Source organism: Pipistrellus hanaki (assembly GCF_964339955.1).
Source record: "Pipistrellus hanaki genome assembly, chromosome: 2".
In the NCBI taxonomy this organism is placed as follows: domain Eukaryota; kingdom Metazoa; phylum Chordata; class Mammalia; order Chiroptera; family Vespertilionidae; genus Pipistrellus; species Pipistrellus hanaki.
Genome location: NC_140504.1, coordinates 13,230,941 through 13,248,968, shown reverse-complemented (window position 1 = coordinate 13,248,968; position 18,028 = coordinate 13,230,941).

Here is an 18,028-nt window from a genome sequence, read left to right as displayed (position 1 = left end):
TACCCTGCATCTGCTAAACTTAGAATCTGAAAAGGGATTAAGGTCTATATGAATCATTTCATTTCCTTGCTACTTAATTTCCTGTTCATCTTTGTTTTTACATTTCATTTCTTCTGATAAAATTAACACTATTTGTGTATAGTTGAGTATTTGTACTAGTTGGACTAATTAATTTCAGACTTTGAAGTATGAGAGTTAATGAGCATCCTTTATTATACTGTAACTGTATTTTTATTTTATAAATCAAATTAATCTTAATAGCAAATTTTAGACCACTCTGCTCTTAGGCAATGCAGATGAATTAGATTGCCAGTCAAGCTATTATAAAATGCTTCTCAAAATATGAAAGTAATTTTGAAATACTTTAAGTATTCCTATGCTGTACTATGGGAGTTTTTTGGCTTATAAGTACAAAATGTTTTTGTTGTGGTGCTGGTTAAGATAAGACTAAATGAATGAATTATGTCTAAATTAGACATATATTCAATCTGGTTTTGAATATAAGATAACTTTTAAAATAACTAATGGACTGTAATGGTTCCAAGGAAACCATAACCATTGATCATGCATACTCTTTTCAATGTTTATTTATAAATATGATTTATTTCAAGTTAATTAATAGCATAAAGTTCCTTCTAATGGTGCTTATTTACTGTGTTTTATTTTGTCAAACAGGCATGGTTTTGATTTTAATGCTTTTAAATTGCTCTTTCATGTCTCAATGGTTATGTGATATCCATTACAACTTACTCTATAAAATAGTCTAAACTAAGGGATCATTATCATGATAAGTGATGTATACTTAATTTTAAGGAACAAATGATCTAGATTTTTTAAAGGTTTTTAGAAATATTTTGATGAAAATATAATATTAAATGTTCCTCGAGTATAAGAGACTAGCTTATAGATTTTATGATAACATTTTAAAACTTAAATACAAAATGTACTGATTTTATCTTCTAATGATCTTTAGAAAACCCAGAGTACTATTTTGTAAATTATTTTATATAATTTGAAGTTTGTTTTTTTTTGTTTGTTTGTTTTGTTTTTAACCTATTTAAAAGAGTTTCTCCAACCCTAGTCACTTTGGCTCAGTGGATATAGTGTCTGCATACCAAAGGATCCTGGGTTTGATCCAGGTCAAGGGCACAGAACATGTACTTCGGTGCTCAGTCCCCAGTGGGAGCCATGCAGGAGGCAGCAGACCTATTGATCTCTCTATCCCTCTCCCAAATACTTTTTAAAAAGAGAGGATAATGTTAAAGAAGAAGTTTCTTCCAGAAAAATAGTTTAACCCATGCAAGTTTATCTTTTCCTGCTATTCTTCGTTTTTGTTCTGTGTTGTTTTCTTGCTTTGGTTTTGAGTTTTCTATTTGTTTGTGTTTGGTTTGGTTTCTGTAGGTCACAAAGGTTGCACTGAAGCTGAAATTGATGAGAATACTGGGAGTGTGTGGATAGTAACATGAATGTACCTCTAATTATTCCTGAAGTTTTAAGTTCATGTATTTATGAAAATGTACTTTTTTAACTAAATCAAAATACAGGGTTAGGCAAAAGTAGGTATACAGTTGTCTAGCACTGTACTTTAACAGTCCAAGTTTGAACAACAATAACAACAACAAAAATACCACTGACCATAGAGCTTCCATTTTAAGGAAGAGACAAAAATACATTCAATGTTGATGAAAATAAATGTCCAATGCTAAGGAATGAGGAAGAGAGGTACTTGACCTTGTCTGAAGAAGAACGTTCTCTTTTATGAGAGCTAAAGAATTATTATGATGAATGAATCAATTATTGAGGTCAAAGCAGAAGAACATTTATATAAAGACAACCCCTTATACCAAAGAGAGGGAACAACATGGTGCTTTTATGGAAATGAGGTGAGGGTGGAGGGACAGGGGGTGGAGCGGGTAGCTGAGTGTCTATCACCGTGGCTCATTCCAATGGCATAGAATTCATATCATCATTTTTAGTTTTCATTGAAGGAATTATATTAAGTTTCTGAATGACACCAACATTTTTTGTCCAGCCTAGACTTACTTCATTCACTCAGCAACCATTTTTGAATGATCACTTGGAAAGCTGTATGCTGTCAACAAACCTGAATTTTGTGGCCCCAGAGAGCAGAGGAGTTAGACTAGGGGCACTAGAGTTGCTTTATCTCCTAGGACATTGACTTTCCCAAAGTACAATGTGCCCAAAAGTCAATGGTTCATAAAATAGCAATCCTGATTGGGGAATACAGCAAAGTGGAAATTTATTCCATCTTCATTCCAAGTATTAGAAGGGACTGAGAGTAAGATCACTTATAGCGCTTCTTTTTTGGGGGCATTGTTTTAATGATGTAATTTAAATGCATTTTCAGTGCAATACAGTCATTCCAAAATGATAAATTACATTATTTAATATTTCAATTGTGACATGAGTTAGATATAGAAGTCCAGTTGTTTTAATGTAGAGTTTAAAGACTTCTTTGCATCTTAACTTGTAATTTTTAAACTGACCATTTCTTTAGACTTGTCAGAAATATCATCCACTGATTGTAAAACAAATATTATGTTGTTGTTTTAGATGTACTTTACTTTCAGTTTTGAACAATTGTGCAAAGAATGCACTTCATGAAAGAAAAAAATGAAAAATGATGAGTCCAGGTACATAGCTATCCTCTTAATCCCATATCAATAAGTCTTTTGCCTCTTTTCTCATTTATCACATATTTGTAAGAGACACTTGCCTGGGAATGGGGGCATTGTTAAATGAAGAAATTATTACCTGGGATACTTGCTTTGCCTTTTTCTTGTTCCTTTTCTACTTACAAATAGAGCCTAATGGTAGCTGGAAGGAAATCATTTTGAGCAAATAGCATGTGAGTACCACATGATTTTGATCTTTTATTTATATTATTTAGTTTATTGTTGAAGTCAGTGCCTCATGTGCCAAGTCACAGATGAACAAAGAGCATTCTCATTCAACTAAAATTTGTTGAAAGACTCCAAATTGTCAATAGGTGGAATTCTGATGAGGGGATCAAGTTGGGGACACAATGATTTCTAACTGAATTAATGTGTTTTTGTTCTGATGCAAAAAAGAAAAAAAAAAGAAAAGGTTTGTGTGTGTGTGTGTGTGGGGGGGGGCAAATAGTGAAGCAGAATATCAGACTTGCTGGAACTGCCTTTGTTGTTAAAAGTAGTGGGGATAAAAATCAGTGATAGACATGCAGTTCCTATTGCTCTGTTCAGGGACAGCTGATGGAGATCTGAGGTGAGCTCCCAGGACTAAAGAGAGAATGGTGTAAACAGATGGCTGTCCTTGTGTTGTGGGACTTCCTGAAAGAACCAGTGAGCTTCTACTCCAGTGGCAGCAGGGAGCCAACATGTAAAATCCACATGGTGCTTCAGAATCTTGAATGTAGGTGCCCCAACTGCCAGCTGTTAGGGGCTGAGGCTTAGAGGGGGAACATCTTTCTTGGGATGATATGTTTGCAGGGGGTGGGGGAAGACAAGCAGCTGCAGTTATGTTATGTGGGAAAATTCTTGCCACGTTGTTGTTCCTTTGAGGGAAACCATAATTCTCTCCAGTAAGCAATGGATTTGGGGGTGACCAGCACTCTCTCCCGGAGTCTCTCCTGCCAGGGTTCAGGTTCAGACAAATTAAACCTAACTTCTCACTAACATGCATGAGGAGGAGTGTTACCCAGTTCAACAACTCAAAAGACAGGCATGAAAGACCTGTGATTATCACCGCAGACAACAATTCCCTGTAGGTTCCATTTGTGTGTCTTCATGGCAGCTCTTTCACATTTCCCAGGAAGATGCTCACTTCGACTTCACAGGAATCATTTACATTTTTGAAATGTTGCCATACAGGTGCAGTGGGAGTTATACCCTGTGGAAAATAGGAAGTAGCTTTTAAGTAATGGCATTAACACATAGCTTGTAAAGAATTTAATGCAATTTTTAAAATTGTTTTTCATATTTATATACGTTTTTTCCTAATTATTAGGGAAAAAAGTGTATAAATTAGTTTTAATTATTTTTTTTCTATTTTGTGTAAGGAAAAATAATTGTGTGAGTAGTAGAGACATATATACATACCATACATGGTTATACAATAAATATGCACACACAAATATTTTTATAAGCAATGTTAAGCAACACTATGTTGCTTTAGCTGTAGATGAGATTTTTTGCAAAGATTTCTGTCATACAGGACTTATTTTCCCTTGCATTTGATGGTTATCTGAATATTTTACAACAGAGAAAATGCAAAAGCTACTCTTTTTGACCCACTTTCTTACCTCAGGATATTTTTGTCACGCTCATAATTGGTTTACTATTTTCACATTGTCAACAGAACTCTGTGCTGTTCAACATTTAACACCTTTGAAGAACTGTGACTTTACTACAAGTGATTAACATAATTGGTTACAAAACGTTAGCTCACTAGCAGGTATGTTGGACTTACAAATGTTTTTTAGTTAAAAGAAATATGAATCAAATTTACTGTTTTATTTCTAGATACTACTATGTTTACTATAAAATTCTTGATAATCTCTTGTTACCCTTTTCATATATTTCTTTAGCTGTATATTAGCTATAGAGGTAATATACAAATTGACCCTCACTCTGTCACGCTGTGACAAGATGGCTGTGCCCACAGCAGAGGTGGAGTTCCTATAAAGAGCCCTAATGAGTGATCAGAAGGGGCCTCAGGCTATGTGGCACCTGGCCAGGGCAAGCACATGATTCTGAACTCCCTGCCAGGTGGGGCTTGACAGGGGAACTCAGGCCATGCCCTCCACTCTGGCACCAGACTGAAGGACCTGAGGGTGCACCAAGGGAATAGAGGTTGTGCTCCCTACCCAATGAGGCTTCATGGGGTCATGAAGCTGCACCTCCCACCTGGCAGGGCTGGATGGGGGTAGGGCTAGTCTGGTCTGAATCTAGCCCAATGGGGGCGGGTCCAGCCGGGTCTGGGTCTTGCGTGATTTCAAGGTATATGTGGGTGGGTGGGGACTTGACTCTGTATCCCGTGGTTTGCCCTAGACTCTGACAGGAGGAAGATTTTCATATACATTTTACTAATTTTCTTTCATCACTGACCTACTATAGAGAAAGGGCAAATAACAATATTAAAATATTTTCTCTAATTCCCAGTTCATCCACTGGACCACTAGTATCCAACCTAATAAAAGGGTAACATGCAAATTAACCATCACTCTGCTACACCCACAAGCAACGCCCACTAACCATTCACACCAGCCAATCAGAGTGAGTATGCAAATAAACTCAACGAAGATGGCTACAGCTACAGAGAGCAGAAGGGAGACTTGGGTTTCCCAGGCATCACAGGAAGCCAAGCTTTCTGCCTTCCCTGGCTGGCCTAGGCCTCCACTCAAGGCTATAAAGTTTCAATTATAGAAGGTAAACAAATCCAAACAGAAATGGCTGCCGGCTACAGAGCAAGCAGGAGGCTTGGCTCAGCTCCAGGGTACAAAGTTTTAATTGTAGAAGGTAAATAAATTCTAGATACCAGGGCCTCTGCTTGGGTTGCCAGGAGGCACTGCTGGCCTGCAAACCACCACAGGCCCCTCGCCCAGGACACCCCATACCCCAAGGGAACCCCTACCCTGATTGGGGACACCCTTCAGGTAAAACCAGCTGGCTGCCACCCATGCCTCTATCCTACCCCTCCTCCCACCACATTTTCCTCTAAAATTAATCAGTCTATTCCATGTTTCCACTCCTGTGTTGAGTATCTGCCCCCTGGTGGTCAGTGCACATTATAGCTACTGGCCAGTTGGCTGTTTGGCAGGTTGCTTAGGCTTTTATGTACATAGATAGACTTAATTAATTTATCTTCCAATTATAGTTGACATATACTATTACATTAGTTTCAGGTGTACACATAGTGATTAGATATCTGGGCATGTTTTATTTATTTTTAATTGTAATATGTATATTTTTAATTGCAATATATATATATATATATATATATATATATATATATATATATATATTGATTTCAGAGAGGAAAGGAAAGGGAGAGAGAGGTAGAAAAATCAATGGTGAGAGAGAATCATTGATTGGCTGCTTTCCTACATGGCCCCCTACTGGGGATAGAACCAGCAACCTGGGCATGTTCCCTTGACCGGAATTGAACCCAGGACCCTTCAGTCCACAGGCCCATGCAGTATCCACTGAGCCAAACCATCCAGGGCATTTGGGCATATTTTAGACTCATCACATGGCCAATGGTCCTCACCAATGGAGGATACTCATGTTTATATACTTCAGGCATCACAAACCCTGTGGCAGAAAATGAGAGAGTGGAGTGAGAGGAGATGAGATTTTTTCTGACTTCCTACTACTACTATTCCAGAACAGCTTGGTGGGGTTTTTGTTTGTTTGTTTTTGTTTTTTACTGAAAACTTTGTTTCGTGAGATTGTGCTTTACAATTCTCTAATCCTTTGCATTTATATTTTTCCAGAACTATCTATTCTCTTCACTGAATATTTTGTGTCTATGCTTATTACAGATTCATTCCAAATTCTATAATAATCATGGGATAGTTTAATATGCCTATTTACTCCTTAAAATGAATAGGTATTAATTTTGGTGGCCTTGATTTCTGTTCCATTTGATTATTACAGTAGATTTTCTCATATGAACAATTCCAACTCAGAAATTATGCAGTGCAGTATTGCTCTCTCAGAACAATCTTCCAACTTCAGCTCTCTCCTCCTCTTCCTTCCTCTGTACCTATCTTTCTCTCTCTCCACTTACCATATTCTCTTAGATGCTGCCAAAGAAAGACTTGAGGCAGAAGAAAAGGAGTACAGAAAGTTACTTTTCAAAAATGTAAAGTTACTAGTAAGGTCTGGCTCACCAACTGAAAAGATGAAACAATAAAATCTGGAAACATACTAATGATACTATTTAAATGTACATGATTATTGTGCAAATGAGGGGTGCTATAACAAATCTAATCAAAAGTTCTTTCACAGGGTGATCTCATCATACATTCCTAATTGGAAAGATCATGGTAGGAAGTCAGTCAAGCTTCAAGATTCTAACTTCCTTCCTAAATGGTTATCTTTGTTTTAAGCATGTCCACTGTTTTTGTACATCTAGGTTAATACACCTTTGAAATGCCTTTTGGAGTTATAGCCACCCACAGGGAGTACATAACCTTAACTATCTTACCTTCAACCACCTTCATGTAATCTTCATGACATCCTTCCCTTAGTCCCAAAATGTCATCCTCTGGAGCATTTGAGATATTGCTTCCCAGCATTATCATTAGTGTGGCTGGGTAAGTTCATATGAAAATTCTCTACAAGTTAGGCTCTTTCTTACATTGACCTTTATGTTCATTTTACCCACAAAGATTATGCAATCCCTTAGACATTAGAATAACAAACAGTTAAAACTGGGGGGAATGGTCCCCTTAAGAAGTCACCTTTGTTTTATATGCAAATACATCCCTTCCATTTCTCCACCTGCCATCTAACTATGTGCCAGGCGTGCTCAGGGATGTTGGAAGTACGGAATGCAGTTAGGGTTTGCTCCTACAATGTGAAGACCACTTTATTTTCTGTCCCCTTGACTTGCCTCCAAGTTCATCAGGAGTCAGAAGGTCTCTAAATGCTCTTGGAAGTAATCACTTCAGGTTGTTCACCATTACACCCTTCCTCCAGAAACACCTACCTCGGGGATACCCGTGCTGTCATTGACCTACTCTGGTTGTATTCTGAAGCACATCATGATGCTTGGTAACATCAGATGACCTTGGATATGATTTTCTCCATTCTCCTCTGGACTCACATGCCATTTTATCCACATTCCCTCTCTCTAGTCTATCAAAACACTTCATTAAGTGAGCCATCCTTTGAAATTGCCCTAAGAAGTCTTTGCTGTCCTTCATTGGTAGCAGGCATCCCTTCCTCCAAATACTCAATCCAAGGAGGAGCTTTGCTGTGCTCTTCCTCCAAGGGAAAGTTTCATTCATCTGGAGGAGTGCTGTGGTGGGACAACCTTCAGTGTTTAAGCCAAGGCCATGTTTTTCTTGGTCTGAGCCTGGTGGGTGTGCTCCTGCCCATTCATTTTTGCCAAAATATATATTTCTCTTACTTGGCTCTGGGGCTTCCCGTGGTATCAACTGAGACACTGTGTGTGATATGTTCTGAGGTTTTCTGTCCGATCCTGCTCCCCACTCCATTTATCTGTTACAGGCATTGCCACCCCTCCCCCCAATAAGTCACTTCCACTCCTAACTCTCTCTTAGTGTGTGCTTTTTGGAGGACGTGACTGACACATTTTACATCAACAAGAAAATAAGGCCACCGGTCATGTTTCCCCCCGCTTACTGTCTATAAGCCATCATGCATTTCTATCAGCTGCCATCCCCCTTTCTCCAATATCAGGTGATGAGTTGGTTCTTTCTCTAGACCAAACAAAACAAAACAAAACAACAATTCCTCTGCAGGGACCTGGACCTCATTCCCTGTCTTCTGCTCATTATCTCCTCCTTTTCTCACTCCTCTATCATCCTCTTCTCTACTTACATCAAAGCATTCCTTGGCTGCCAGTTCATGTGGAAGAATGACAATGACATGTTCTGCTCTGGGAGTGGGTGTGTGTGTGCAGTGGGTTGAATTATGACTCTTAAACATATAGACCTTCACATTCTAACCCCTGGAACCTGTGAATAAAAACTCATTTGGGAAAAAGCTCTTTGCAAAGGTATGCAATGGTCAAGAATCTTCAGAGGAGATCATCCTAGATCAGGGTAGGCCCTAATCCAATAACAAGTGTCTTTATAAGAAAAACAGAAAAGACACGCACGCAAGGAAGAAAGTCAGGTAAAGAGAGATCAGAGGTGAGAGCTTTTAAACCACAAGCCAAGGAATGCTTGTGTCCACAAGAACCTGGAAGAGGCAAGAAAAGATTTTCCCTAAAGCCTTCAGGGGCGGGAGTGTGGACCTGTTAACACCTTGATTATAGATTCCAGCCTCTAGAATGTTCAGAAGATAAGTTTTTATGTGGCTTTCACCGACCAAGTTTGTAGCAAATTGTTACAGTAGCTCTAGGAAGTTAACATAGGTGGGAAGGGAAATAGGCATGGAGGCTTCTAGTTTCTACTCTAAAATCATTGAAAAATGAATAGGCTTTTCTAATGGGTACTGGCAAGTCCTTTTCTAGAATTCCCAACCACTGTAGTGTAACTGAGAGTTGAGCCCAGGAATGTTCTGGAAGCATTAAGAGGACCGTAAGATCAAGAGTGATAATTCCCACTCTTTTTTTTCTCTCTCCCATGGCCTCATCTTATCTTCCCCGGACCTGCACTCTATTTCAATATTTTCAGTGGAATCAACTTCCTCTAGGACCCTGGGTGAGGGAGAGATATAATTATTTACCCATTCTTTCTAATTTTGGCTCTGAGTCCTCTATTGACCTACCACAAGTCCCTTCTAAAAACTTAAAAGCATACAAAAGAATTAAATTAGTGTTTTTTTTAAAAAAATAAATCTTTATTGTTCAGATTATTACAATTGTTTCTCACCCCCCCCCCCAATAGCTCCCCTCCACCTGGTCCCCACTCCACCCTTGGCCCTTACCTCCCCCTCCACTCCAGCTGTTTTATGCCTATCATTATCCCTCTGATAACTTAGGTTCCATCTTTCTCTGCTCCACTAAAATAGCATACCTTCTCTTTACTTCAAAACATTCAATGACATTTTTCATCAATGTGTGTGGTTGTTCTTTTGTTTGTTTGTTTGTTTCTTTTTTTAAATCTCTCCATTCTTTGGTTCTTGTGGACCTAATGCCTTTTGACATTTTACTGGTTTTTTGAAATGCAACAACAAAGAACTTGTTCAGAATAATTCTCCATTTCCTCTTTATTTTACCTTATTTACTGACAACTCTGTTCATAAACTTACCAATGCTACAAAGCTGAAAGTAAATTCAATTTGTTTCCTTTTCCTCATGTCCTCTAGAGTTCAATTCACAAAGGCAGGCATATTTGCCTCATAATTTTTTAAAAAATTTTTTTATGAGCAGTACAATCAGTAATCTCTCTAACAGTACTGCCTTAATTAGGTTGCTCATTGAGTACTGTGACCTGGTCTCCCTCCCATTACTAATGCATCCTCAGACCCATCATCCACAGACCTATGGTATGACCTGATTCATACATATGCCTGGCTGTGCCCTTTCTCTTTTTAAAATCTTCAACAACTACTTGTATGACTCTGGATCACAGATCAACTCCTTAACATGGAATTTACACCTTCCTGATATGACCTATTGACATGATCTCATCCATAAATGTTTCCTGCTCCCAGAGTCACCAGCAAAGTCTGTGGCTTTTTTAATTTCTCCAATTGAAATCACTTTCTCCTTTTGTCTTTTCTTTTCAATTTCCTTCTAATCTTTTAAAATAAACCTGGCATGTGCCTTCTCCACCAGGAAGCCCTCCTTGTCTACTCTCTTCCCTACTCATCCTACCCTGCTCTACCAGGAGGCTTCCGTAACTGATTTTTTGTCTTTGCTCCTGGAAGCTACCTCTATTATTATCTTTATTACATTTATTGTAATGATCAGAAATGTTGTTTTGAAGTAAGTAATGTTCTTTATAGATTTAATTTCTTTTTTTAATATATGGTACATCTATTCTTAATTTTTATTTTTTAAAATGTATCTTTATTGCTGAAAGTATTACAGATGTCCCTTTGTGTATTTTTTAAAATATATTTTATTGAGTTTTTACATAGAGGAAGGGAAGGGATGAGAGTTAGAAACATTGATGAGAAAGAAACATGGATCAGCTGTCTCCTGCGCACTCCCTATTGAGGATGTGCCCGCAACCAAGGTACATGCCCTTGAAAGGAATAGAACTTGGGACCCTTGAGTCCCCAGGCCAAGGCTCAGTTCTATCCACTGAGACAAACTGGTTAGGGCTGCTTTGAGTTGTTTTTTTGTTGTTGTTGTTATTATCCCCCCCCCCCCCCCACAGTATTGATCCCCTCTACTCTGTCCCCAATCTCCCAAGCCTTCACCACACTAATTGTGTCCATGAGCTATGAATATATGCACTTAAATTCCCTGGTTAATCTCATTTTCTTGCTTATAGCGTGGTGATGGGAGAACAATTTATTAAAACATATGAATTTATTAAAATTTAATAAGAATTTATTAAAACATATGAATAAACCAACAAAACTTTGTTGATAAATAAGAAGGGCAGACAGAGAGGGGAAAAGTGGTCTCTGACACCCAAGGAGGCTGCTAGGTGTTTTCCAAGTGATTTTTGTCTAAACTCTCATGGCTCAATGCTTTTACTTGTTTATTTTTCTGCTTAGATTGTCCCTTTTCTACTTTTTCCTTACTAAATACCCTAGCACAGATCAGACACATGATTTTTTTAAGCTCCCCATTCAGGAAAGTCTTATTTTAGTTCCACCCATCAGAAATAATAGCATTCGGAACGTATTCCTCTTCTGTGCTGCACGGGCCAATTTCCCTGCCTCTATTAGAGCATCCATCACTCTAAGAGGCAAAGCAAGATACCTCCCAGAAGTTAAGAATGGAATTATGGTAAAATCAACGTGCAGCAGTTGACCTAACCTTGGGTAAAGTATAATATTTTCAAGCAATAATCCACAAATGAGTTATTGAAGAGTTTCCTCCAATAAAGAGGTCAGAATCTTGCCACAGAAAAATACTACTGTATTGTCAGGGTTCAGGCCCAGAGCAGAATCAATGTCAATGATGAAGAATGTTTCAATCAGGGATAAATGAATGTTTAGTTGAGAAAAACACATAAGATTGAGGCTAAGGTGAATCAGTAAGTATTCAGCATTGATGGTCTAAAGAAATAAATGGACAGAAGATTATAGTCTTCCTATTACATTTTGAGAGGACATTTATTCTCTCTCCCCCTGCCTCTCTCACTCACACACACTCATACAGAGCTCTAGTGAGATCACTGATGGATTTGGGTTCTGTTTGTACAGGGTGTGATTATTTTTTTTTCCTGTCTAGCCTGAGAGCATGGAATTGATCTATCCATCTAAATATTCAAACACATATTGAGGGCTTGAGCACAATATTTTAAACACATGTGCTGATAGATCAATTATAAATCTTAGTTATACTGCCTTATACAATAACATATGAGACTGGTTCCATTTTCAGGTTGTGTTTCTTGAGATTTATGAGAAAATCTGTGGATAGTGAGATTGCTTGACACTTTCTCTTACACTTTTTCTCCTTTCCCACATTGATTGTTATCAGGCAGTCCAAGGTAACCCTTAAGCAGAAGCAGAGCCTGGAATAATGACATTATTAGTCTTCTTATTTTCAAGTTGAAGTTCACTGAACCAGTCACTAATATTTCAAACACCAAGAAATAAGTCCTGTGGGGGTGCCTGGTTATTCCCATATTCTTTGTTTTGTTTGCTTTTTGGTGGGTAATAACCCTTGACATGTTATATTTCATTATTTTAAAAGACGATGCATCCAACATGTCATGTCTCAGGAGGTCATGATTTGACACGGAGCCAAGGAATAGTCTCAGAAACTAAAATAAAAATCAGATCTAGTAGTTGTAAGGGAATTGAATATGTCCACAGAATTACTGAGTGTGACAAAAATAAGCTGCTTTAATAGCTTCCTGCCTCTTTGGTCTTTCTTGTGTGCAGGAGAATTTCTTATCTCACTTTCTCTCCTGGGGTCATCATTTTCATGAGCATATTATGTACCAAGTGTGAATATATCTAGTAGATGCAGTAAAAAATGATGGTATCTGAATACATTTCCTGACCAGCCTAGGAATTCAATCCTGTGCCACTAGATTTCATTATATTGGCACTGTTGTAAGTAGAGAAGAAATACAATGGCCACGATCAAAAGTATAAATCGCTGAAACTATCTCCTCCCAAAATAAATGTCCAAAGATGGTAAGAATATTTCCTTTGAGTTTCAGTGAGAAAATGGTGGACTCTATTCCTCATAGTGTATTCTAGTGAAAGAGTAACAGAGGAACAGAAGTTCTGATATTTACTTACATAAAATTAGAAACTTATAGACCTTTATCATTGTACAAAGAATTATAAACAATAGTATTTGCAACTCCTGAATCAGCACTGGACAATGGCAATGTCATATCACTGGACAAATGTAGCTCAAGGAAGAAAAAAAGAACAAAGGTATTGATAGAGGTCATCATTCAAATCAAAGTAAACAAGACAACATATCACACTGCCTTTTAAAGTTATAATTATAAAATTCATTACATACTACCTTCAGCTTGCCATAGTTTTTCATTTTGTTTATTTTTATTCTTGTATATCCTTCAAATTTCTATTTATCTCCCTTTTCTACATGACTATTACTTTTTTTTTTCTTTCTATTTAGGACACTTTGGATTACAAGGGTAGGCTTACTCAATTTGTCTTTAAGGAAAAAAAAAGTGTATGAAAAGATACAGATTCTTGATAACTCAGGAAAAATATGAACAAATGGGTTTCAATGTGGGAAGAAGCCATGGAAGCTCAGCTAACCAAGTGCTCATTTCTGCCTGATTGAGTGTCTCATGCGGAGCATCTACCTTTGATTCTTCTCCCTTGCACAAGGCCCAGCATGTACTAGTACTCCCCTGGCCAAGTCCATCTTTACAGCTTCAGCACTTACCACACAATGAATTAATTTCTTAGATTATCAAGTCCATTAAAAACCATATGACTTGTCCTGCTTATCTATTCAACAAAAGCCAAAAATCAAAGTTAGCTAACCAAGCTATGGCATGCCTACACCAAGTATAATTTCTACCTTTTTACCAATGATCTACAGGGGGGAGAGTCAGGACAACAAGGAAAGGAGCAATGCACTGTTTTTGGAATAGGTATGAGAAGAAGTAAGATGCCCAAAAGTCTAGCACTGCTTTAGTTCAGCACTCTACCAATCAAAACAAGAAATGTTGACTTTGTTTTATGTAAACCAAACATGAGTTTCCTTATCCACACAGTTATTTGACACCATTAAATTGACCTTAACCAGAATATCTAATCTTCATGTTCATAATATTCTTTTCCCCCCCCTTTATTGATCAAGGTATTATATATGTGTCCTTATTACACCTTGACCACACCCCCACCCTACTCATGCCCTTACCCCTCTGGTGTCAGTGTCCATGTTAAATTTATAAGCATGCATACAAATCATTTGGTTGATCTCTTCCCCTTTCCCCCACCCTCCCTTACCTTCCCTCTGAGGTTTGACAATCTGATTGAAGCTTCTCTGTCTCTGGATCTGTTTTTATTCATCAGTTTATGTTGTTCATTATATTCCACAAATGAGTGAGATCATGTGATATTTATCTTTCTCTGACTGGCTTATTTCGCTTAGCATAATGATTTCCAGTTCCATTCATGCTGTTGCAAATGGTAAGAATTCCTTCTTTTTATAGCAGCTTAGTATTCCATTGTGCAGATGTACCACATTTTTTTAATTCACTCATCTGCTGATGGGCACTTAGGCTGTTTCTAACTCTTAGCTATTGTAAACTGTGCTGCTATGATGATAGGAGTGCATAAATCCTTTCTAATTGGTGTTTCTGTTTTCTTGGGATGTATTCCTAGAAGTGGGATCACTGTGTCAACTGGGAGTTCCATTTTTAGTTTTTTGAGGAAATTTGATACTGTTCTCCACAATGGCTACACCAGTGTGCATTCCCACCAGCAGTGCACGAGGGTTCCTTTTCCTCTGCATCCTCACCAGCACTTGTTGCTTGTTGATTTGTTGATGGTTGCCATTCTTACAGGTGTGAGGTGTTACCGCATTGTCATTTTGATTTTCATCTCTCAGATGATTAGTGACTTTGAGCATGTTTCCATATGTCACTTGGCCTTCCTTATGTCTTCGTCTGAAAAGTATCTATTTAGGTCTGTTGCCCATTTTTTGATTGGGTTGTTGATCTTTCTTTTGTTAAATTGTACAACTTCCCTGCAAATGTTGGAGATTAAACATGTATCAGTGATAACAGTGGCAAATATGTTCTACTATGCAGTTGGCTTTCTTGTAATGTTCTTGATAATGTTTTCAAAACAAGTTTAAATACTTAAGATGTATTATGCAAAAGTGACTTCTAGAACATGTTGGCATCCTTTTTTTTTTTTTTTTAATTCACCATATCATCTTCAGGACAATCTCTCCCGTCCTTTTTTTTTTTTTTTTTTTCCCCCTGAAGTCAGTGATTTGGTGTTTATTAAATCTACCACTTCTGCTCATAGAATGCATTGCCCTAGTGAAAGACTCCATCAGGCTGCCTGGTACTTTGTTCTCTCCTACCCTCATGGGCGGGCATTTCTGACTGGTTCTTAGGTGATTGAGCTCCTGCAGCCAATGGAAATTAAGCTTTTTGAAAGCTATGTAGAGATCATTGACAATTATGTAAGTAGTAACACTTTTCCCCAAGATGTTAAATTAAATGAGCCCTTAGCTGTATTCCAGGATTTTAAAACTTAAAAATAACCCAAAGTAGTCAAACATTTAATGGAATAAACTCTTTCAAATAGCTAAACATCTTCTCCTCTTGCATGTGTGATTAAAAGTTTTTAATATAATGCAAAATTCCTAGTTCTTTATGGAAAAACTGAAAGACATATATTTTTTATTATTTAATAGAATCAGCTAGTAAGCAGATCTTTTGTCTAAGTTAATTAAAAATTGTATTATATTCAGTAACTTAATACACACAAAATGTTAATATGTATTAAATATTAAATATGAAAATATTAAAAATTTAATTTTTATATTCACTTTCATATATTTGCCTTATTGGTATATTCGCATAGCTTTTAACTATCAGTGAAATGCTAATGCCACTTCTTCTCATAGGCTTTTATAAAGCCATAACTTTGACATTGTGTAGATAGAGAAATTGTAAAAGAACCACATATTCTTCAAACTGCCCAGACATCTATTGCCACTTAAGGACTTTATTTTCCAAGCTGTTAGAGTTTCTTTGTGGGGAGGATATATCCAAACTGCCATAACACTTTGTTTGTATATTTTATTCTAATAATATTTTAGAAATAGAGGCTGGGTGCACCAAAGTCATACACTCCGGGGGGAGGGGTGTCCTCAGCCAAGCCTGCACCCTTTCACAGTCCAGGTGCCCTCAGGGGATGTCTGACTGATGGGTTAGGCCCACTCCCCACAGGAGCCATCTGTCAGATGTCCTCAATGCTGCTAGGGAAGGCGGGAGAGGCAAACTGACTACCAGGGGACAGCTCCTGCATTAAGCATCTGCCCCCTGGTGGTCAATGCACATCATAGCTACTAGTTGTACCTCTGCTCAGTCAATTTGCATATTAGCCTTTTATTACATAGGATTATTTACTCTCATAAATTTCAGGTTTATGTATTCACAGAATTTTCCCATTGCAAAAAATAAAATTAAATTAAAAAACCTCATTCAGTTAATATATTACTCCTGTCATCTTTCTCTTCTATTTCATGATTAGACCTTTTGGGAGACTTCTCTAAAATTAAGAAGTCCTATCTTTATCATACACATTGTTTAAACTACTGTAATCTGGCTTCTGTCTCCATCACTAGATTTTGTTCTTGTCCAGAACTACTTTTTTTGTGAAAAGTAAATTTTCATATCTTAACTGTTTTGACTTCTCAGTATTGCTTGTATTCATTGAAGTTCCCTCATCTTAAATGTCTTTTTTCCTTCCTCAATGTTCCCTTTTGCTTCACCAGATTTTGACACTGTCCATTCACTGAATTTGCTGTTTTTCAGGATTCTGCCCTGGGTTTTCTTCTCACTTGAACACTTGTCCTAGGGGGTCCCCATTATTCCTGTGACTGCAGCTACCATTTCTATGTCTATATCTCTCAAATAGATTTCTAGCAGAGATCCCCTTAATAAGCTTCAAGTTCATATATCTATCAGGCTCCTGAAGATTTCAAATAACCATAAAAATTAATTACATTCTGTTTCTTCTAATTTGCTTTTCCTCATGATTCCTATCTTAGGCAGGCCCCTGGAAATAGACTTGGGCAGGGAAATTTACCTGCAAGAAATTTCAGCACAAGTATCTTGGGAACATCTCCTATAGAAAATTAAGGAAAGGGGTTTGGAAGTTAGAGTATTTGAACTGTAACACTGTCCCTTATAGATCCCTGTGTTAGCCAGTAACACGGGGATCTCTGGAGCTATAATAGCCCTTAAGGTTTTCCAAATTGAGGCAAGGAAATTAAACCTTTGGAAAATGGTGTTCACCTGATACTAGATGTGGGCTGACACTTGAAGGATAATTAGTAACCTTAGGAGATGTATCTCCTTGGATCAAGAACAATTCCTTAGAAAAACATTAGTTGTAAGTCAGCAGCTGACAACATTCCTGGTAACTGGATGAATGAGGGCCTCATTCCTGAAGGGTGATCTTGGAGGCTCAACAAAGAATATATTTCAGGTCATGATTTAAAACACATGAATAAACCCAGCTAAGTATTTCATGTTTTTAAAAAAAATACATTTTTTATTGCTTTCACAGTGGGAGAAAGAGAGAGAGAGAAAGAATCAATGAAGAGAGAGAATCATTGATCTGTTGCATCCAGCATACCCCCACATTGGGGATTAAGCCTGCAACCCAGGCATGTTCCCTGACCAGGAATCAAATCATGACCTTCTTATTCATAGGTCAATGCTCAGTCACTGAGCCATGCCAGCCAGGTCCGCTAAGTATATTTTCTTCATGATTCTTATTGGCCTCTTTCTGGAGTTCTTAGATACCCTATTTGAGTGTAAAGTTTTTCTTTGCTCCTACAATGTAACACCATCCCTACCTCTTCGCTTGCTAGTGTGGATTTTTATTTTAAATTACATTTACTGGGGTAAATTTGGTTAACATAGGGTTCAGGTGTACAATTCTCTGATACATTCTCTGTATATTGCCTTGTGTGCTTACCACCCCAAGTCAAATCTCCTCTGTCACCATATACATAT